Genomic DNA, 21,782 nt, shown 5'->3' on the forward strand with positions numbered 1-21,782 from the left:
AAGTGCGTCTTATTTCTCAGATGAGTATGCTGTCTTCAGGGCCGACAGGGTCTATTCTGACAAGATTAAATACGGGGGCGGAGTTCTGATAGCCTGCCGTTCTGTGCTAAATGCATTTAGGAGACCAGACCTGGAGACATACGAAGAATGTGTGTGGTTGGAAATTCCAACGTGTGACAAATCGCACTATCTAGTCGGCTGTTACTACTTTCCACCAAATACTGCTCCTAACGTTTTTACCGATCATTTCTTGGATATTGGGGAAAAAATTGATTTATCGAAATACAAGGTTCACATCTAGGGGGCTTTAATCTTCTTAAGGTCGATTGGTCCACTGGTTTGGTCCCTAGTGACTGCACAGCAACTCGAGAAAAAGCCGAACGTTTAATAGATTTTAGTAATGTCCACGGTTTACATCAATGCAATGCAATGAAGAACTGTGGTGGAAACATTTTAGACCTAATTCTATCTAATGTGCCTCTTTTTGGCGTGCAAGCGGTGCGCGATCCTCTTGTTCTGATAGACAAATATCATTGCCCGTTTACCTTGTCGTTCTTTTTGTCTTTTCGTCCAGTGCGTGAGATGGTGCCAGAAAAATTTAGATACGCGTATGGCGGTTCCTTAAAGTTAAAGCTCAGCTACGTTGGTCATCTGATGAGAAGAGAGGAGTCGCTGGAGAAAGATTTGATGTTGGGAAAGGTTGAGGGTCGCCGGAGAAGGGGTAGGCAGCGAACGCGATAGTTAGATGGCATCCTCGAGGTACTGCAGATGAAGCTATGTGATGCTAGGAAGATAGTGAGAGACCGGAAAGCGTGGCGTGACATGGTCCATAGGGTCACGAAGAGTCGGACACAACTGAACGACTGAACTGAACTGATGGCGATTACCTTAGGCTGTACAATGATCTTCAGGCCTACGACTGCTCAGAATTGCTTGAGATTAAGGATGTAAACACAGGCGTCGAGCTACTTGTATCAGTTGTACAGGGTATAATGAAAAAATGTATACCACGCCGTAAATCGAAGAAGTGTAGATTTCCTTGCTGGTTCTGGCGAGATTTGAGACATTACTTGAAGAAAAAACAGAAGTATCATAAACTCTACGTGAAATCAGAAAGGGAATATTGGTACCAAAGATATTCACTGCGCAGAAAAATTGTGAAAAAAAAAACTGATTGCACGTGATGAAGCCGAGTACCACACACTTCTTGAACAGAACTTTAAAAAGGAACCAAACAGTTTTTGGGATTTTTTGCGCAAGCAACGAAATGATAAAGTTAGTGCTGCTGGGATAAAAACGCGCGACGGTATCTGTTTTAAACCTCAAGATGTGGGCCAAGCTTTTGCTGATCACTTCAGCTCTTGTTTTGTGCGCCATGATAACACAACTGCTGTTATCACTTCTGAAGACAGCGCTGACTGTTTGGCTTATGATAATGTTACCGAGCATGAGGTTCTTTTGGCGAGTCAGAAACTTAAGCCAAAACTTTCAACAGGAGTTGATGAAATTCCCAGCTTCGTAATCAAAGGATGCGCCGACAATTTTGGCCCTGTTTTACCGCATTTGTTCAACTTATCGTTGCGAACTGGTGTTTTTTCTTGTCATTGGAAATTGTCAGTAGTTGTTCCTGTATTCAAGTCTGGTGATGCTTGTGATGTGAACAACTTTCGACCTGTGTCACTGATTTGTTCTTTTGCGAAAGTTTTTGAAATGGTTATGTACGAACGCATGGGCTCATACTTCAAGCAGAAGATCTCAATTCTTCAGCACGGTTTTTTAAAAGATCGATCTGTGGAAACGAATTTATGCAGCTTTCTTGATTATACTGGCCCACATGTATTTAATCGCGGTCAGGTAGATGCAGTCTACTTTGACATAACTAAAGCGTTCGATACCATTTCCCATAAGGTACTTCTGATGAAGATGGAAAAATACGGACTTTGCCCCATGTACTGTAAGTCCGTATCTATCTATCTATCTATCTATCTATCTATCTATCTATCTATCTATCTATCTATCTATCTATCTATCTATCTATCTATCTATCTATCTATCTATCTATCTATCTATCTATCTATCTATCTATCTATCTATCTATCTATCTATCTATCTATCTATCTATCTATCTATCTATCTATCTATCTATCTATCTATCTATCTATCTATCTATCTATCTATCTATATATCTATCTATCTATCTATCTATCTATCTATCTATCTATCTATCTATCTATCTATCTATCTATCTATCTATCTATCTATCTATCTATCTATCTATCTATCTATCTATCTATCTATCTATCTATCTATCTATCTATCTATCTATCTATCTATCTATCTATCTATCTATCTATCTATCTATCTATCTATCTATCTATCTATCTATCTATCTATCTATCTATCTATCTATCTGCGAAAGTTTTTGAAATGGTTATGTACGAACGCATGGGCTCATACTTCAAGCAGAAGATCTCAATTCTTCAGCACGGTTTTTTAAAAGATCGATCTGTGGAAACGAATTTATGCAGCTTTCTTGATTATACTGGCCCACATGTATTTAATCGCGGTCAGGTAGATGCAGTCTACTTTGACATAACTAAAGCGTTCGATACCGTTTCCCATAAGGTACTTCTGATGAAGATGGAAAAATACGGACTTTGCCCCATGTACTGTAAGTCCGTATCTATCTATCTATCTATCTATCTATCTATCTATCTATCTATCTATCTATCTATCTATCTATCTATCTATCTATCTATCTATCTATCTATCTATCTATCTATCTATCTATCTATCTATCTATCTATCTATCTATCTATCTATCTATCTATCTATCTATCTATCTATCTATCTATCTATCTATCTATCTATCTATCTATCTATCTATCTATCTATCTATCTATCTATCTATCTATCTATCTATCTATCTATCTATCTATCTATCTATCTATCTATCTATAAAATCGTCCTACGTCATGGCGCCCCGCCATGGTAATCACTGACCGTGGAACAGCTTTTACGGCTCGCCTAATCCGGTTGGCCATAAGACTCATGACTCTGACTCACACTAGCCATCGACGTGCGACGGCGTATCACCCTCAGACCAACGGGCTGGTGGAGCGCCTCAATCGCACCCTCACCGATATGATTTCTATATATATGGACGCAGAACATCGCACCTGGGATGCGATTTTGCTCTTGTTGCGACACCGGCAGGGCCGAAGCCTGTAGTAGCTGTGTTTTTGCCGCTCAGAACATATGACTCTTGCACGACGCATAGTATTTTTTTTTTTTTTACCGTGCACGCCAAAGCATTCGGATTTTGTTCCTTTGATGTACGCAATCAGATGCACTTCGTTAGGAAGCTTAATTGATAATCGTCGTCTTCGTCCAACCGTTTGCAACGGCAAGGAAACCGCCCGGCACAAATGAGTCTCCTGGAGGGTTCGTTCACTTGCAGAATGGATCGCTCTAGACGTAGAACAGGGTTGGTTCCTGACCGAGATGCGCATCCGATATGTAGGAGATAGATGCACATGTGTCACCAAGTCGTTGATTCCGAAGAAATCGCGGCGGAGCAGAAAGGTTGTGGATCCTTTCACAACAGAATGACCATTCGCTGTGCACTGAGAACCTTTTCACCACTGCGACCACATCCGTTCTGACTCCTGAGGGCAGAAACCGGCTACAGCGCTGAATCATCCGCTGCCAGAAAAATGCCGCGCGTTTCCTGCAGGTGTGCATTCCGGCCGGGACAATGACCTTTCAAGGGAGTGTGTATAAGTGCCTCTCTGCCCTTCGTAGATGAAATCCTATAGCTGCGCGATTGTAGATGACGCGAGGAGGAAGCGACGCCCATTGCACCATGCCGACGCCGCGGTGACTGCATTATTGTGCTCGGTAACTCAAGACACCCCGCGCATATGCGCCGCTCGAAGTCACAGGCGACGATTCCACCTAACTCTGCAGCATCAACAAACCCCTGGCTGCTTTGCCCTTTGAGATCCCTGTCTCGGTCTCTCTGCCTCCGCGCTCTCCTCTCTGCCGAAAACCTGCACGCTGAGAGAGTCTCATTCTGTAACGTCGAACACGGCCCGCGCTACACGCTCTTACAATACGAAGATAGTATATGCGTGCGTTATGAGTGGATTGTGAAAACGCTGTACATTCCCCCATACTGCGCGAACATGATATACTTCTATCACTGTCACTACTTTCTGCCCCGAGGCCAAAAAAGGGGGGAGCTTTCGCTTTCTACCTGCGTTGGCGTGGCCTTTTCGTATGGTACGCTTTCGCGTCGTCTGCTACACTGCCGTCCAATGTGTTTCTCGCCCGCTCCCGCATGATGGCGCCACATCCTCCCGCAAAAGGCGGATTATTCAGACGCGGCTAAAACAAACTTGAACGGTCGAACGCCAACCCGCCGTTGCTGGCTTGCTGCCAATGCCTGCATTAACTAAAATTATTAAAAACACAAGCAATAGCCCTTTTTTAAGTAAAAAATCTAAGCTAGAAATTAGTATTACAAATGTTTCACTTGTTGCATATCTTTTTTTTTTCTTGCTTAATTTATGATGACGTCAGCGCGGAGCAGAAGTAGCGGCGAGTAGCGGAGTGGCAGGTGTCCTCTAGCGAGTGGCTTCTCTTCGCCTGCTTTGTGCCCATGTTTGTGACACGGGCGTGCTTCGGAAAAAGGTAATAACTAGTCATTTCTTGAAGCGGAGTTCAAATTGTTATAATTGAAAAAGTGACCATGAACCGCCGTTTTTTCATGCATTGTTTGGGAAGTTTTGCAACTGTAAGAGCTGCTGGCTTCACTTTCAACGCGACGCCTCCGCTCTACGGGCTTTAGCGTCTGTGTAAGCGCATGGCTGGCCTGGCTGAAACGTCGAATGTCGGAGCACTTAAGAAGGCGGTGCACTCGAAATTCGGTTGTCCGTAGTCCGTACTGCCCGTGCGGCTCAGGGCTGCCCGTGCAGCTCAGGCCAAAAACGTGCGATTAGCGTAATTCGCTTGCATCATTGCAGCCTTGTGTAAATGGTGTGCAGTTCGTCGTTTACTGTGCACTATATGCCAGGTGAACGGGATCGTGCTGATGACATCTTCATAGTAGTGTGGTATATTTGTCTCCTGATTCGTTCGTTTAGCTCACGGCTACAAGCAAGAAATATGAAGGGAGTGGCGGGAGGGAGAGGTTACACTAGGTCGGACGGCAATGTGCGCGGTAAAAAAAGAACCATGCGGAACGAAGGAGCCATACCGTCAAATGGATGTTTGTGAGCGACAGCACCAGCAGGCCGGTGAGTGGAGGATTTCAACTTCGCTTATTTGTGGTTGTGCCTTGTAGTGCACTGTCAGCGACAAATGAGACGCGAGTAAGGCAATTTAAGCACAAAAAAACAACGAAATTGGAGATCTTAGCTGATCACCGCATCAAAGGCGCGAACATTCTCTTACAAGTATTAATCAACCTCTCGTGTACTTCATTTCCAAGATTTAATATGTTCATGTTTTTGTACTCTCGTTTCAACTTTCTTGTTTTGTTAATGTTTCATTTGTTGCTGAAAGTATACGCATAGCACAGGAGTCAGTGCACTTGTCTTGAGTACGTGGTGCAGCAGAACTGAAAATCTTGGCTGAGCTGTGCAGTTGTTGGGGCAAACAGTATGCCTATGCACCTTCAGTCTGGCACCATCGTTGTTTAGCCTCGTACCTGCTCAAAACTTATGTGTGCGACAGGGTAGTGTTCAAGTGCTTTAGAGAGATGTGCTGATGACTGTACAGGTCAAGGCCTTAACTTCTAAGTTTTAAAACTCTTGTGGCACTTTATAATCAGGGGTATAACATACTTCAGCATGCATTTGATCAGGTTCTCAGTGTTTATTTGAATCAGTTCTATTTTGCATGTTCTACGCACATTTTAATTCTTTTCATCATGTAAGTTCAGTTACAACCTCAATGAACGTGTGCAGTGCTATGATGGTGAATTTTAAGGTGCAAAGGCATTTTCGGTTAAAGAGCACCATACCAAAAGATGGTTCTTCATGTACACGAGGTCTGGTCATTGACCCATTCTCCGACCATTTCACCCTACAGAAGTCGAACATTACGTCTGGAAGAAGCTGGTACTCGCTTGTATTACCAGTGGGTACCTGCTGGAAATGGGGATCCCTGCACCTCTCGCACATGAGGCAGATGCTCAAATGAGTAGGCCACCGCTGCTTTCCACTTCTAAACCTTCTACAGCTGGCTTTCTTGGGCCACTATGATGCTTCATAGTTAAGCATGTTACCGTGGAAGCCTGCTGTATGGCCTTTGCTTGATGTAGAAACAGAAACATATCATGAGCTGGACTGTGCCAACTATATTAAGCATTTAATGCATCAATTAATGACTGCATGTATTAATTTAGCAAGTAAGTTCTGTAATATGTGGCGTGGCCCAACTTGTTCTCGGTGATTGCACGTGAAGGTGTAATAATAATTTTAATAGACTGAAAGGGTTGAGTACATTAACAATCTCATATGAAAGGTTATGTAGTGCAGTAGGTAGTGTTTGCTTAATTGTGCGGGAGCAATTAAATTTGAGTTTTGTCACCTAGCTGTTCAGACTGGGCACCAGTTTCACTCTCTTCATTCTCTTCACTCTTTAATTATATTGTTACTTGGCTCACTTGAAGTGTGAGGGAGAGAATAGGGCCATTAGTAAAAAAGGCGTTACTACTACATGGTACAAAACCACTCAACAAGCCGGTTGTAATTGGTGATGCAGATACAGGCAGCCTTGTCATGTTCATTCATGACAATCTGAATGACTGATCAAAAACTGTACGAGTCTCAAATGGCTATGTTTGTGATTTTGCATCTAAAATTCATTTTCGAAAAGCAGAGCAAAAATACCAATGTGAAGAGCAAAGCATACATGCTCTCAAATGTTTTTAAAGATGTATAACGAAAACCAGATACTATGATAGCACCAGCTTGTTAAGCCCTAACATTTTCACTTGACAGCCCACATTTCTAAATCTCAGTTTTTTACTCCTGCCTTGGTGGAGTAGTGGTTAAGGTGCTCGGCTACTGTGCCCAAGTGTGCGGGATCGAATCCTGTCCACAGTGGCTGCTTTTCGATGGAGGCGAAAAGTTAGGCGTCCTTGGGCTGTGCAATGGCAGTGCACGTTAAAGAACCCCAAGTGGTCGAAATTTCCGGAGTCCTCTATTACGTCGTCTCTCATAGCCTTGGGATGTTAAAACCCACAAAACCAAACCAAACTGGTTTTTTACTCGTCCAGCAAGAGCAGCCATTCATGGTGCTGACTTTAAACCAAGATACTTTGTTGGGCAAGTTGGTAAACATCCATTTAATAAAAACAGCGCGAACAGGAAGACATATGACGAGATAAAAGGAAGCTACAGGACAAGCGCCGACTCACAACTCAGCCTCAGCCTTTAATCCAGGGCCCAGACAAAACAAATGTGACAAAAACGAAGCTTTCGTGTGAAACAAACCTGGGTTCATCTGCTAAACCAGTGAACAATCGGTTGCAGTTTTTGAATTTGTTGATTCAGTTCGGGCAGGATCACGTTTGTTGGGATTGCAACCTGAGATCAGTGAACCCCTTACTTAGTTCCAGTTCGGGATTTTCGAAATTAGTAAAAAATGGTCTGATCAACACATGCTTGCTGAATGCGTTGAAGAAGTCTTGCTACCACGGCATGGGTAACAGTTTTGAACGGCAATTGACAAGAATTGCAAAGCTCCATAAAACCCCGGCCCTCAGCCACCAGCGGCTGCGGAACAACTGACCACGGCGGCGGCCAGACCTGTGACGCAGCAGGGGGTGCTAAGAAAGCCTGGCTCTGCTGGACAGGCTGCCATTGGAAACTGACCCTGGCAACATTTAATGCTAGAACCCTAGCTAGTGAAGCTAGTTTAGCAGTGCTGTTAGAGGAACTAGAGGGCATGAAATGGGATGTCATAGGGCTTAGTGAGGTTAGGAGGCCGAATGAGGCATATACTGTACTGAAGGATGGGCATGTACTGTGTTATCGAGGTTTACCAGAGAGGCGACAACTAGGAGTAGGTTTCCTTGTCAATAAGTGTATAGCGGGTAATATAGATGAATTCTATAGTATTAATGAGAGGGTTGCAGGCATCGTATTTAGGCTCAATAAGCGGTATAAACTGAAGGTTGTACAGGCCTATGCACCTACATGTAGTCATGATGACCAGGCAGTTGAAAGCTTCTGTGAAGATATAGAATCGGCAATGCGAAAAGTAAAGATGCAGTATACTGTACTAATGGGCGACTTCAATGCCAAGGTAGGGAAAAAACAGGCAGGAGACAAGGCAGTAGGTGACTATGCCATTGGTTGTAGGAATAGCAGGGGGTAGTTAATAGTTGAGTTTGCAGAGCGCAATAACTTACGAATCGTGAATACCATCTTCAGCAAACGGAAGAACCGCAAATGGACATGGAAAAGTCCTAACGGAGAGACTAAAAATGAAATCGACTTCATAATATGTTCAACCCCCGCCATTATGCAAGATGTAGAGGTAATCGGGAAAGTGCGATGCAGTTACCACAGGATGGTGAGGTCCTGAATTAGCCTAAATCTGAAGAAGGAACGCAACAGATTAGTAAGAAAGAAACCCATCAACGAATTAGCGGTGAGGGGGAGGGCAGAAGAGTTCAGGATCTCGCTACAGAATAGGTATTCAGCTCTGAGGATGGCGACATTACCCTAGAGGCAAGGAACAATAATTTCAGAGATATCATTACTTAGTGCGTGGTAGAAGTAGGCGGTAGGATAGTTAGAGAGGATACCGGTAAGCTGTCTAAGGAGATGAAAGATTTGATTAAGAAACGCCAGAGTATGAAAGCTTCCAATCCAACAGACCAGATCGAATTGGCCGAGATATCAAAGCTAATCAATAAGTGCAAGGTGGCCGATATAAGGAAGTATAACATGGAGAAAATTGAGCATACTGTAAAAAACGGGGGAAGTCTTAAAGCGGTAAAGAAGAAATTGGGCATAGGCAAAAACCAGATGTATGCGATAAGGGACAAGGCGGGCAACGTCATCACTAATATGGAAAAGATAGTCAAAGTAGCCGAGGAGTTCTATACAGATCTCTACAGTAGCCAAAGTAGTCAGGACCGTAATGAGATTGGCGGTAGGGAAAAACAGTCAGACGTTCCACCAGTGACGAAGGATGAGGTCAAGAAAGCACTAGAAACTATGAAAAGGGGGAAATCAGCTGTAGAGAATCAGATAACTACAGATTTGCTGAAGGACGAGGGGAATATCGTGCTAGAAAAGCTGGCCACCCTGTATACGCAGCGCCTGGTGTCATCGACGGTACCGGAACCATGGAAGAATGCAAACATTATCCTCATTCACAAAAAAGGGGACTCTAAGGACCTTAAAAATTACAGACCAATCAGCTTACTGTCTGTTACGTATAAGGTATTTACTAAAGTAATCGCTAATAGAGTCAGGACAACCTTAGACTGCAATCAAGCAAAGGATCAAGCAGGGTTTCGGAAACGGTACTCTACTATCGATCATATCCATACCATCAATCAGGTGATAGAAAAATGCTCACAATATAACCAGCCCTTATACATAGCATTCATTGATTACGAAAAAGCATTTGACTCAGTTGAAACCTCGGCGGTGATGCAGGCATTCCGAAATCAGGGGGTAGACGAGCGGTACGTGAAAGTGCTGGAAGATATATATAGTGGCTGCACAGCAACCATAGTTCTGCATAAAGAAAGTAACAAAATTCCCATAAAGAAAGGTGTTAGGCAAGGAGACACAATCTCCTCAGTACTATTCACAGCTTGTTTAGAGGAAGTATTCAGAGACTTGGAATGGGAGCAGTTAGGGATAAGGGTAGATGGAGAATACCTCAGTAATCTGCGATTTGCTGATGACATTGCCTTGCTAACCATCTCGGGGGATGAACTGCAAATAATGATTGATGACCTAGACAGGAAAAGTAGAAAGGTAGGCTTCAAAATCAATATGCAGAAGACTAAGGTAATGTTCAAAAGCCTCGGGAAGGAACAGCAGTTTACATTAGGTAGCGAAATACTGGAAGTAGTAGGCGAATATGTCTACTTAGGACAGGTAGTAACCGCAGATGCGGACCATGAAAAGGAAATAACAAGAAGAATAAGATTGGGATGGAGCGAATTTGGCAAGCACTCGCAGATTATGACTAGCGGCTTACCGGTATCGCTCAAGAGGAAAGTATACAACAGTTGCATCTTGCCTGTACTCACCTATGGGGCTGAAACGTGGAGGCCAACCAAGTGAGTTCTACTTAAGTTGAGGACAACCCAGAGGGCTATGGAACGAAAAATGGTAGGGGTAACATAAAGAAATAGAAAGCGTGCAGAGTGGGTCAAAGAAATAACTCAAGTTACCGACATTCTAGTAGAAAATAAGAAAAAGAAATGGGCATGGGCAGGACATGTAGTTCGAAGAGAGGATAACCGATGGTCGCTGAGGGTAACAAACTGGATTCCAAGGGAAGGAAAGCGTAGCAGGGGGCGGCAGAAAGTTAAGTGGGCGTATAAGTTTAAGAAGTTCGTAGGGGTCAAGTGGATGCAGCTAGCACAGAACCGGGTTAAGTGGAGAAATATGGGAGAGGCCTTCGCCCTGCAGTGGGTATAATCAGGCTGGTGATGATGATGCAAAGGCCGGTCATTGGTATTTTGTTATTAATGAGGCCTGTTCTCGTCTACTGAAGAGCTTAAAAAGAACGACCAGGCAGCAATCCATGCCCAGCATGGGTGAGAAGAAGAGGAGAGTTGCGGTGGTACCATATGTGAATAGGATTTCACATGGCCTCAAGAATATTGGTAAGAGGTGTTGTGTAGATGTTGCATTGACTGCCCCGCTCAAGATGAAGAGGATCTGTCCTGCTATTCAAACGGAATGAGAATTTAGGAAGCAGGAATGTGGTGTTTTGTCAGCTGCAAGACAGGTGTTGTGTAAAGGTTTCCACTCACTTGTGGAGCCTGTTATATAGGACAGACAGGGTGGTGTATGAACAAGAGGCTACAGGAACACCAAAACAACTTGGAAAGTGACAAGGACAAAACTTTTCTGGTCTCCCATTGCCATTCTTGTGAGACAATGAAGAAGAAATGTACTCCCCTATTTGACCAGGTTAGACGTTTATATCGGCACAAAGAAAAGTTGACAAGAGAAGTGGTAGAAGCATATTTTATTTCAAGGTCAGCAAGACTTCTCTTGACTTTTTGATTAGCAGACGAACCCAGGGTTGTTTCACGCGAAAGCTTTGTTTTCATCACACTTGTTTTGTCTAGGCCTTGGATTAAAGGCTGAGGCTGAGTTTTGAGTCAGCGCTCGTCTTGTAGCTTCCTTTTATCTTGTTTTATGTCTCTCTGTTCGTGCTGGTTTTAGTAACAATGTATCACTAGCAAGTTCTGTGAACTCAGTTGGAGCTTCTATTGGTGTGAGTTTTGGTTTACATTGCAGGATTCTTTGTCTGCCTTCAGCAGGTGTCATTGTTGTGTTTTGTGCGTGATATATGTGGCATATGTCTTGCCTTGTTTATTAGTAAACTTTGTTAGGGCCTTTGCAGTTCATCATGAATGCTGTATTTTATTGTGTGTAAACCTACAGTTATGGAGGTATTGTTTATGCGCAGGACTTATATTTCTGTTGGAGGCGTGCTCATCCTGCTTTGGTACCAAATATATATGTATTTTTCTGGTGCTGCAGCTTTATTCTGTAACAGCAGAAGTAGATGCTGGCCTGAATGTAAGATGATAGCATCCCTTTAGCCATATCTGTACAACAAAAAGAAACGTAGCTGTAATATGGGAGATACAGCTTATAGTTTTGCAGCCGCTTTATTTTGAATAACTGCTTGCTTTGTCATTATTTTGCTCCACACTGCACAAGTCTGTGCTGTGCAGTACAGTCAGCAAGGATATATTTCTTTCATGCAAGATGGTGTTTGTATATGGCTGGCTGCATCTTTTGCTTGCACGCTTTTATATGATTGTGAATACAGGGTATGTCCAGTATGTCCAAAAAGTAGTGCCAATCAGTCGATTAATGAACATTTATTTATCAGATTGGTTTGGCTTGGTATATGGGGTTTAACATCCCAAAGTGGCTTAGGCTATAAGGGATGCAGTTATGGAGGCCTCGAGAAATTTTTACTACCTGAAGTTTTTTAATATGCACTGACACAGCACTATTCATCGGTGCCTTGCTTTATTGAAAAGCGGCTGGTAGAGCCACAATTAGATCCCGTGCCCTCGAAACAAGCAGTCGAGCACCCGTACCACTGAGCAACCGTGGTGGGGCGTGATCAGTACAAGGAATTAAAAGGTTTCAAAAGTGCAGTGTGTTGATGCGTTGTCAATTCAGGTACCCTAAGGCTGTCTTTAACATAGAAGTTTACACTGCGGACTTGTCGAGTTCCGCACAAAACTTGATGGCAATCCTTTGTTCGAAAGAGCGCTGCGTTACGGCTTGCACAGGAGATGAAAAGGAGCTTCACGGAAAAGCCTGTTTGCATTCTCCTGATGGTTTCAGATGTGAGCGACTGCGCATGCATACACTAATTTCTCCCTCTACTGATCCCAACCAACTCTAACACGCTGCAATGTTTTGTCGCTTCACTACAATCACTGATATTACCTTTGGACAAACCCTGTACACTGTGTTTCTACCGCAGATGGGCGAAGTAGTGTCATAATGTTCACCCCTGAGTGCCCTCTCTTTCTGTTTATGCATTTGTGTGCTATACATGTATCTGAAATGCTTGAAAGTTTTTTCTTTCTATTTTTGCCTTTGCATATAAAGCAAGTGGAACATGACACCATCATTTTATGAAGAGGGTGAAAATGGAAGCAGGCTGGCACCTTTATCTTTTGTAAGTAAAAACAATTGCATTGTGTCATTTAATGGTCTCCTGATGCTTGTCACGGCACAGGAAATAATTCTTTTTTTTTAATCTTAACAGCACTACTTTATCATCGACAGCTTGCTTTGTACAGGGTATAATGTTCTCCACATATTGATATGTTTTCAATGCTTCCTGCTATTGCTGCTGCAATTTTTGTAAACCCTGACACTTACGTCATTTTGAAGGGTGTGACATCATGGCATGCCAGTTCCATTTCAGGTAATGTATTTTTGTTCTGCACTGCAAAGGAAAAGAAAACAGAGGTTGATACCAAGGCCCTTTTCACTGATATTCTGCCTTCTACTGGAAGGGCTTTTGTAACATGAGAAGTTAATAGTTGTTCACTGTAAGAACTTTCAATTGCTTTTACTGTTGTTCCTTTCTGTGGTTTAAAAGTCCTAAGTAAACTCTTTGTCAGTGTCACGGGTCATGATTGAAGTGTCTTGAGATGTGAGTTTGGAAATGGCATTTAAAACTTTGCTCTTTTGTATGCACATTTAAGTTAATTTTGTGTGTGCAAAATAACTAAGACAGGATTAGGACTAGAAGTTGCCAGGAAATGCATCTAATATGTCCAGGTATCTTTTGAAGTGGAACTTTCAGTTGAGCTATGGTAAATTTGGATGCTCTTGTGATGCTGTTGAAGCTGGCCATCGGCTACTAGTGTCGTTATGGTGAGTGCTTTTGCTAGTAATTTCCTTGCTTGGTCTTTCTGCTTTTCCTTTATGGGTGATATGCAAGAAATTTAATATAAACTAGGAAGATTATTGGTTTGTTACCTTATTCGATACCGCAATTATTACATTTTGCTTCTTATTTGCGCACCCTCTTTATGCAGTCACTTTCTACTAAGCCTTGCCGCAGTGGCTAAGTTCTCATGGTGCTCGGCTGGTAATTGTGAGGATTTGATAGTGGCGAAGTGCAGGACGCTCGTGTAATGTGCAGTGTCAGTGCACGCTAAAGGACCCCATGTTGTAGAAATTTCTCGATCCCTCCACTGCTGCATCCCTCAAGCTGATGCTGCTATGGGGCATTAAACTCTGTAATCCAAACCTTTTTCCCACTGCTTAAATAAATCACTGTAGCCATCTAGCTGCTAATTACCTGCCGTAGTGGCTTTTTCGCTTTGCTGCTGAGGGCAAGGTCTCGGGGACGTCAGTGCACATTAAGAAAGCACAGTGTCGTGCCATACAAAGCTGATATCACAGTAGTCAAGAAGAGTGTGTTCCTCTTGCATCTGTGTGTGGTGGTTTTGTGAGTGTGGGAGTGGCTGTTTGGACCAAAGTCATGGTACTTAGTCCTGGCTCTGGCAGCCATGTTTTTGAGTGCAGGAAATGCTTGTGTGGTATGCAAAGTTATTGTAAGCAAAGGAACCAGTGTGATCAAAATCTACAGCCGGCCACTACAGCGTCACACTTCCCACATGCTGCTTTGCGGCAGTTATCACTTGTCAAGCTAATCTTAACAAAAGTTTTCAACTGCGCTCGGTAAAAGGGGCAGCTTGTGAGTCAGTGGTAAGTGCTGCAAGAAGTTTGCTAGGGCAGAGTATTCTAGATTTTTCTACTGTCTTTGAGAACAGAAAATTTTGTAATCATTGTGGAAATGCAAACTTTCATCTCTAGTCATGCAAAAAAATTAGTGTCCCAAGGAGCCTACAGCATGTCATAAAACTGATTTTTTTTTTTTTTGTCTTTAAGGGTATATTTACTGTCTTTTATAAAGAGCTTTCCAGAAAAATAAATTTATGAACACAGTCGGGGCTATTCTTGTCCAGATATTACCTTGAGGTAATCACAATGGTGATTATGGTGATGATTGAAAGTTTGACTAGACAATTTGTTTCTAGCTAAGAGTACTACTTATGTGTAACACGTAACTAGGATCAGCTGTGTATTATGCAGTGGATAACTTTTTTTGTATATTTGCTTGAGTAACCTAAAACCATGTTTTTTGTTTCTCTTTTCAGACGTTGGCTTTCGTTGAGTCTAAGCAAGAAATGTATCTATACATATCTTCATAACTGAATTATGTGGATATGTGTAGATTTTTGTTTTTATTACCTTATTCCTTTCTGCTGAAAAAACTCCTGGAAAGGTGGGATGAAAAAAGAAAAGAACCTGAGAAAAGTCAACCCCTGGAAACAATTTCTCCTCGCATACTCCAGTGTCAAAGGTGAGAAATTTTGTTAGCATTAGAATCCAAAAAAGCATGTCTCTTTGAAGCACTTGGTGTTTAAATAGATGTCTTTTAAATAGGAAAGGCCATTCATATGGTACTTGCGAAGATTAAACTAATGGCTCTATATATAACATCAGCCTTGTGGCCCCAGCCATGGCCTAGTAATTTAAACGTCCATCTCGGCTTCGGGAGGTGGCTAACTCAAAACCCATCGCTGTACACCCACCGGTTAAAAATGAGTGCAAGCGTTCGCTGACCAGCTTTCTTCAGGAGTGTTTGGCTTGGGGAGACTCCATGAACTGGGCTTGCTGCGCCCTTCAATGTGCAAGCCCAATTTCAAATGACCCTTTGACCTGCAATAGAGGATATACAAAAGTTAGCGCCATCTAGTGAAAGAAACAGAAACTGTGCGCAGCGGCCATGTTTTGTTCAGTCTGCCCGCGCCTCCCATCGAGTACGCTGTCAATGTGCGCCTTCGTGGAACCCATGCTTGCACCGCAAGGTGCATTGGAATGATCACAAGCGATTAATTGTTTCATTTTTTAACATCACAGCAGTAGCTGCTAGCACCAAGCTCTATTCTGAATGATGCCAGCATGTTGCTGCGTACCCTTCTGCAGCAAGCGCACCGTCGTATAGATGCGCACGGAAACAAGGTATACGCGTGTATGCGACCTCTCGTTTGCAATCCCAATCGGCTTTACGTCCCTTTGACTGGGAGCTAGCTCACAGAACGTGCTATCAACTAAAACAGCAAGGTTGTTTTGCGTTCTATGTAGCCTTGTGAACTTGAAAGATAAGCTTATGCTTCGATGGAGGGCACGGGAGAAGGAGCAATGCATGTATAACGAACGCTATAGTTCAAATACATTCTTTGAAACCTTTTGTACGTAGGTTGCATTTACCATTGTGTATTTGATTTAAGACAAGGGCATGATTACCGAAACCACTTTTCACAGTCGTACGAAATGGTAGTGCTTGGCGCGCCCGAGGTGCGTGTTTCACGCTGCAAAAGCGGCTGCCAAACCCGCGGCGTCTAGTAAAGCAGGAGAAGATGACATCCCACTAGTGTGTTGTAATATGCTCATGTCCAGCCCGTTTCGAAAGATGTTATCACGTGATAATGCATGCGAAGTCCGGTATGCGTCCAGAGCGTGCTGCTCAAGTTTGCATTCTGTGCCTTCATACCTACTAGTGCGGCCGATAAAATAACGAAGTTTGCTTTTCACTTTTGTGCCTTTTATCGAGTTGCCCTATGGTTCGCTAATTGACAGCCACCTGAAATTCAGTTGATGTTGTAAATATGCCAATTTCTTGTTTATTCCCTCTGTCAGATAGCAGACATTTGAAGTCTTAACCTCATATGAAAGTGCTGTCATGGAAAGCTTCGAGGAACTCGGAGGAAGAGGAACTCGGCTGAAACGAAAAGAAATTTGAAAAGTCAACTCACATAACTGCGAAGTGTCAGTGCTTGGTGCAACTGGCTGTGTTCATAAAGTCGGATTTATATTATATAATACTGTTATAAAACATTAGGGGGACACTTGAGCTCCGCCGTTAAGGGTATGACGCGATAGCGTCTCTCTCTCTCACGCACACACGTTTTCTTTCTTCCCTTTTTTAATTTTTAGCTTTTATTTGTTTTATATTTCGATTATTTGTTTCTTTATTTGTGAATAGCCTAAGGTGAATAGCCTGCCTGGGCCTTTCGCCTGCAGTATCTTATAAATAAAAAAAATAAAAAAAATATTTTTATACACCAATATTAAGAGTCAGCAACAGTCAATCACCGTTCCATTCTGAGCAATTTGACACATTTGAACACATTCAATTATATCAATTAATCAATTACACATTCTAAATTTTCTTCATTAGCATCACCAAGTACTGGTTTTCCTTCTGGGCATTTTGTCACCTTTAAACCTTCAATTTCCATTTTTTTTTTCTTTTTTGTTGCTTTATTTCATCAATTGGTGAATTAATTACAAATATTTTATTATCTCATCATCGCCTATTACACACCAATAAATCTTCACTTACTGGAAGCAGAAATTACCATGACACATTTTTCTTTTTCTTTTTTTTTTTTTTTACGCAGCCCCCGATTATTTCTGAGACCCTTGCCAATAACTGCGTCGACAGCATAGGCAGGAAAGTGCTGAGCGCCATTCCGACTTGCGCCAAATTACGCATGATTCTTTCATCTCAAAACGAATTGCATCCTCGCTCATTTCACCAAGAAGTATCCCACTGCTCCCAGTGGGATGAGTGACGGTGATGCGCAAACCAAGCAAACTCGCCATTGTCTCTCACAGTCGTTAAAGTAAATAGCAAAGGCACACAGACAAAAAAAAATCTGCACATTACAAAACTCTAGATACTGTACCTGGATACGGATGACGCTGCGCGCATCGACGAGGGGCCCATGCACGACTCGTAGAGCAGCTTGTAACCGCTACGCCTCGGCCGTCAAAATACGCTTATTGGCTTCGCTAACAGACACCGCCAGGGAGAAGAGAGGTCCAAGCACAGCACGCTAGATTACAACATGAAAAGCGCGGGCAGAACGGCGGGCGCTGACGGACGGACACAAAGCGAACCAAAGCGAACGGATGGAGCGAACAAAATATGGCTGCCAGCGCCGGATCAGCGTGCCGCTCATGGTTGCCAGACTTACTTTTGTAAACCCTCTATTGTGGTTCCTTGCTTTCTTTGTTCTCTTACCAGACCTTCATAGCAGCAGTTTTCATAAGGGGTGAGGGGGGGCACGAACTGGCTTTACCTAAAGCACTGGGATGATTTAAGTTGTCAAATAGCAGAATGAACCACTGGCCCATCAGTAGGGCAGTCTGGACCAAGACCCTTTTGCCAAGCATTTTACCAAAGGAGAGCTGAGCACCAGGGCTGGAGAAATTTTGTGCACGAAAAACTAGTGGGTACTCAGTGGCACTGGGGATTGAACCCAGCACTTCCCAAATTTGAGGTGGATGCTCGACCACAAGATCATTCCTTGAAAGCGCCTATTCAAAGCCCACAATGACGAGATTTGAAGGCACAGGCTCTTTGCAAACCATGCTCCCTGGGAAGCAAAACTCCGGGCCAGGCCATAACATGTGCCTATCTGTGAAAACCAGTGGGTGACTGGCCAGCAGCAGGAGCTGAAGTAATTGCCTCCCAAAGTCAAAGTGGATGCTCTATCTCGAGGCCATCACCTCGAAGAATATAAAATACAGCCAGATATAAAGGAAGCCAACAAGTCAGTGAAGTCGCTCTGGTCCTTGTCTTTTTGTGCTGCTTACTACACTCTGCTGAAACCTAGGAAAGTGGGAAGGAAACTTTTCTTTTTAACACTACAGTGTTAAAGGGTATGTTACGCTGAAAATCTGGCGTCTGCATCGGTGTCGCCGTTGTGAGCAAAAAATGGTTGCCCTGGCACTGGCAGGTGGCAGCTGGCTGCCGGGCATTGACTCTTCGATGGTTTCTGCAACTTAGAGAGACCACATGATATCAGAAAGTTAAGAGAAGCTGCCCGCGTGGGCTGCTCATTTCAGATGGGAAGGTGGAATAACAACCTTGCAGTGCTCTTGGCTGCAGAGTCAGACACGCTGCGTCTGGGCTACGCAGGCACTTTAATGTTGCTTGTTTAAAGCAGGGCTTTATATGTTGATTGGTTGCCTATTTTGGTCAGTCATAAATTTGTAGTGTAAACATTTTTTTACTTGAAAGATAATTCATTAGAAAGTTATTCAAAAGGCAACCACATCTCACCTGCAGTGTGGAGTAGCCTTTATTTCTATTTTTTAGCAGTTATCTTTGAGGCGAATAATGATTACACTGCAAATTTTGAATAGATCAGCACCACAAATTAAAAAGAAATAATAAAGGAAAGCATTCTCCTTTACTTTTCTCGGTTCCAGTGACTCTTGGCTTTTCTGACTATGGGGGCCGCTTTTCAATGGAGATAAAAAGCAAAGTGTCCATGTAGTGTGTGGTGTCAGTGAACAGTATAGTGAACTAGAATACTTTCTAGTGGCGCGAATGACGACGCTCGATCACGCCATTTTTCATTGACGTCGCCAGATGGCGTCACTGCAACATCTACTAGTCGACTTCTCAATGCTTTCTTGCAATAGTGCGACATAGTACCGATGCTTTTGTGCGCCTATTCAGTAAAAGTGGTGATTTTTTCCCTCTGCCGACGTATTTGGACCTCCACCCATGATAGAAGGCGTTTCGTTCTACATTATTCTGGTTTTTGCCGTTACACTGGGGTGAAAGCACTCTTATTTGGCGTCTGCTACAGCTCATGCGGGACGAGTTATCGCGCACTGTAATTCATTACAGCACATTAATTTGTATGGGACAGGTATTTTTCTGAGCCCTGCAGAGCCCGCTTTATTACAGAGCCAACTCAACTGTCGGCAGCAGACTGGTAGCAGAGTGGCCAGGCATCGTGCGCACGCACGGGTTCTCGCATCTCTCCAGCCACGTCGTAGTAGCTTTCCTTTAGCCAGTAATGATGATTATATTACACTGCGCTATTCAGTATCCACTGGTAACCAGGAATACTCATTTTAGCGTGATATCTGCTTAGCGTTAGGAAATTTGCCAACTGGTAAAAGTGATGAGCAGCTTCTGGCTGTTACCCTTTTTTTTTTTTTGACGAAGTGGTCATGAAAAAAAAAAATCCTACGCTTTGAAACAAATCATCCGGCGATATTCTGTGGCGTCACTATTATTCTCTGTTCACAGCAACAATATCTGTTATAAATCATCGCTATAAGCCAGGTGCTAAAATCCTTTCATCATCTCATATGCATAACATATGCAAAAAATACATACATGAGGAGAGCAGAGCAGTTTTGTTTAAGTACTTCACAAGGCTTCTTCACTACTGTTTTATTTTATTTGAGTGCATGGGACAAAAGCCATCAACATTAAGTTGTTTTGTGAAATTATTGACTAAAACAGTCCTAAGAGCATCGATCTGCTCATCTTCAGGTGCTTTGAAGCTTGACATTGCTCTGGTTAATGCATTTTGTGAAAAAGTGCATGCGGGTAGTTAAGCAGCGATTTCAGCTGCACCAATTTGACAGTGGTCAGAGCACCCAAGTTGGCAGGTTTGCTTGGCCAGCAGCATAAGAGTACAAGCTGTCTGCTTGAATTTAGGCTGAAGCAGGTTGTAAACACATTCTCAAGATGAGCCACAAACTGGTGTCACTCGAAGGGTACAAAAGGCCTCTGTTGTCCTTAAAGTTAGTAAAATTAGCCAAGTTTGATACATGTGACTTATCTTTTTCTTTTCAAAAAAAGAATAAAGCCCTTCTCACAGTTAGTCTTCAGAATGCATTTCCTATACAAGGCGTTTGAGGTAGGATAGAGAGACCACAATTGTACTATACAGCTGCCAGCTTCATCCTATCCACTCGCGAGGGGCCTGTCGGAATTATGAGCTGGGCTGGATAACGCCTACAGCACAAAGAATACTTCGGAGAGCAGCTCGTGATCAGGATCCCCAGACCCGATTTCTCATTTGGAATCCAGGCCACCAGGGCCTACCAGGGAATGAGGCCGCCAACTCGGCCGCCCATGCACTCATTAACCGGGACCCCGACGTAGACCCTACCGATCTGGACCAGGACACTTATCCTCTCTTAACTTCTCAAGAAATCTGTGCCTATTACCGTGTCTCGCACCGTCAGTACCAGGCCCATCTCGGGGGGCTAGGGAAAGCGGGCGAAAGAATACTTCTTAGACTTTTTACTAATACTCTACTGTGCCCGGCAGTACTCAAACATTTCGACCCTTCCTTTTCTGGCCTCTGCCCTTTCTGTGGAGAGGTGGATGACACGGGCATGAACCCCTTCCCCTACCCGAGAGGACTGGGAGGCGGCCCTGCTCGGCTGCCTGGATCTAGTGGCACAACAAGTGCTGGTCCAGTGGGCTCGTGTGGTGGCCCAGACTAATGGAGTCCCGGAATAAGGGACTCCACCTAGTATTGTAAGGGGAGCGGCCCACAGGGGTGGCTCTCCAAGCAACCTCTCCTTTTGTATTAAATGCTTACCACCACCACCACCACCACCACCACCAGCCAACTGGCTCACCCCAGGCTATTTTTTATTTTGAAGTTAATTAGTAATTATGTTTTCTAATTTACTAACTATTGCCTTTAGACAATAACTGGGTTTGCAGAATTTGAGAGCGCCTTCTAAAACCTCCATTCCATTTATTTCCGATAAAGAAAGCCTCATCGTTTTTCCAAACTCTTAAGAAAGCCCGTGAAATACAAAAATTATCAGCCTGTATAGCGCTGAGACTGGGCTGTTGAGTCACGGCCGCAGCTAATTTCAGTCATTCAAACCATGTACGGTTGAGAGCACCTCAATATCGTGGCGCATGAATGCGTCAGTCACGTGATATTTTTTTTTTATTTTGCGGGCTTTTATAGAGGTGGGAAAAACGATGCACGTGAGGTTTTCTTTATCGGGAATAAATGAAATGGGGGTTTCAGAAGGTCCTCCCCAACTTTGCAAATCACATTTATTCGAAAGTAATAGTTAGTAAATTAGGATGGCAAAATGAATAATTGCCTGTACCGTTTTTTTTATCGATATTTATTGTCTTGGGCATCAGTAGGGTATGAT

General features: G+C 43.2%; 1 protein-coding gene across 15 annotated transcripts in view; it reads left to right on the forward strand.

Annotated features, from left to right (window-relative positions):
* Positions 1-4,579: 4,579 nt before the first annotated feature.
* Positions 4,580-21,782, forward strand: part of LOC146206288 (uncharacterized) — an 84,417-nt gene continuing 67,214 nt past the window's right edge. For 11 of the 15 annotated variants that reach the window (XR_014704422.1, XM_084590903.1, XM_084590902.1 and 8 more), the window contains exons 1-2: positions 12,865-12,927; positions 14,927-15,132. The gene's annotated coding sequence lies outside the window, so the exon portion shown is untranslated. Of the gene's footprint in view, positions 4,696-12,864; positions 12,928-14,926; positions 15,133-21,782 lie in introns of those variants that run through there. The other 4 variants (XM_084590913.1, XM_084590914.1, XM_084590915.1 and 1 more) reach the window with 2 other exon arrangements.

Source organism: Amblyomma maculatum, chromosome 1, assembly GCF_055883805.1.
Source record: "Amblyomma maculatum isolate TAMU_Amacu chromosome 1, ASM5588380v1, whole genome shotgun sequence".
NCBI lineage: Eukaryota > Metazoa > Arthropoda > Arachnida > Ixodida > Ixodidae > Amblyomma > Amblyomma maculatum.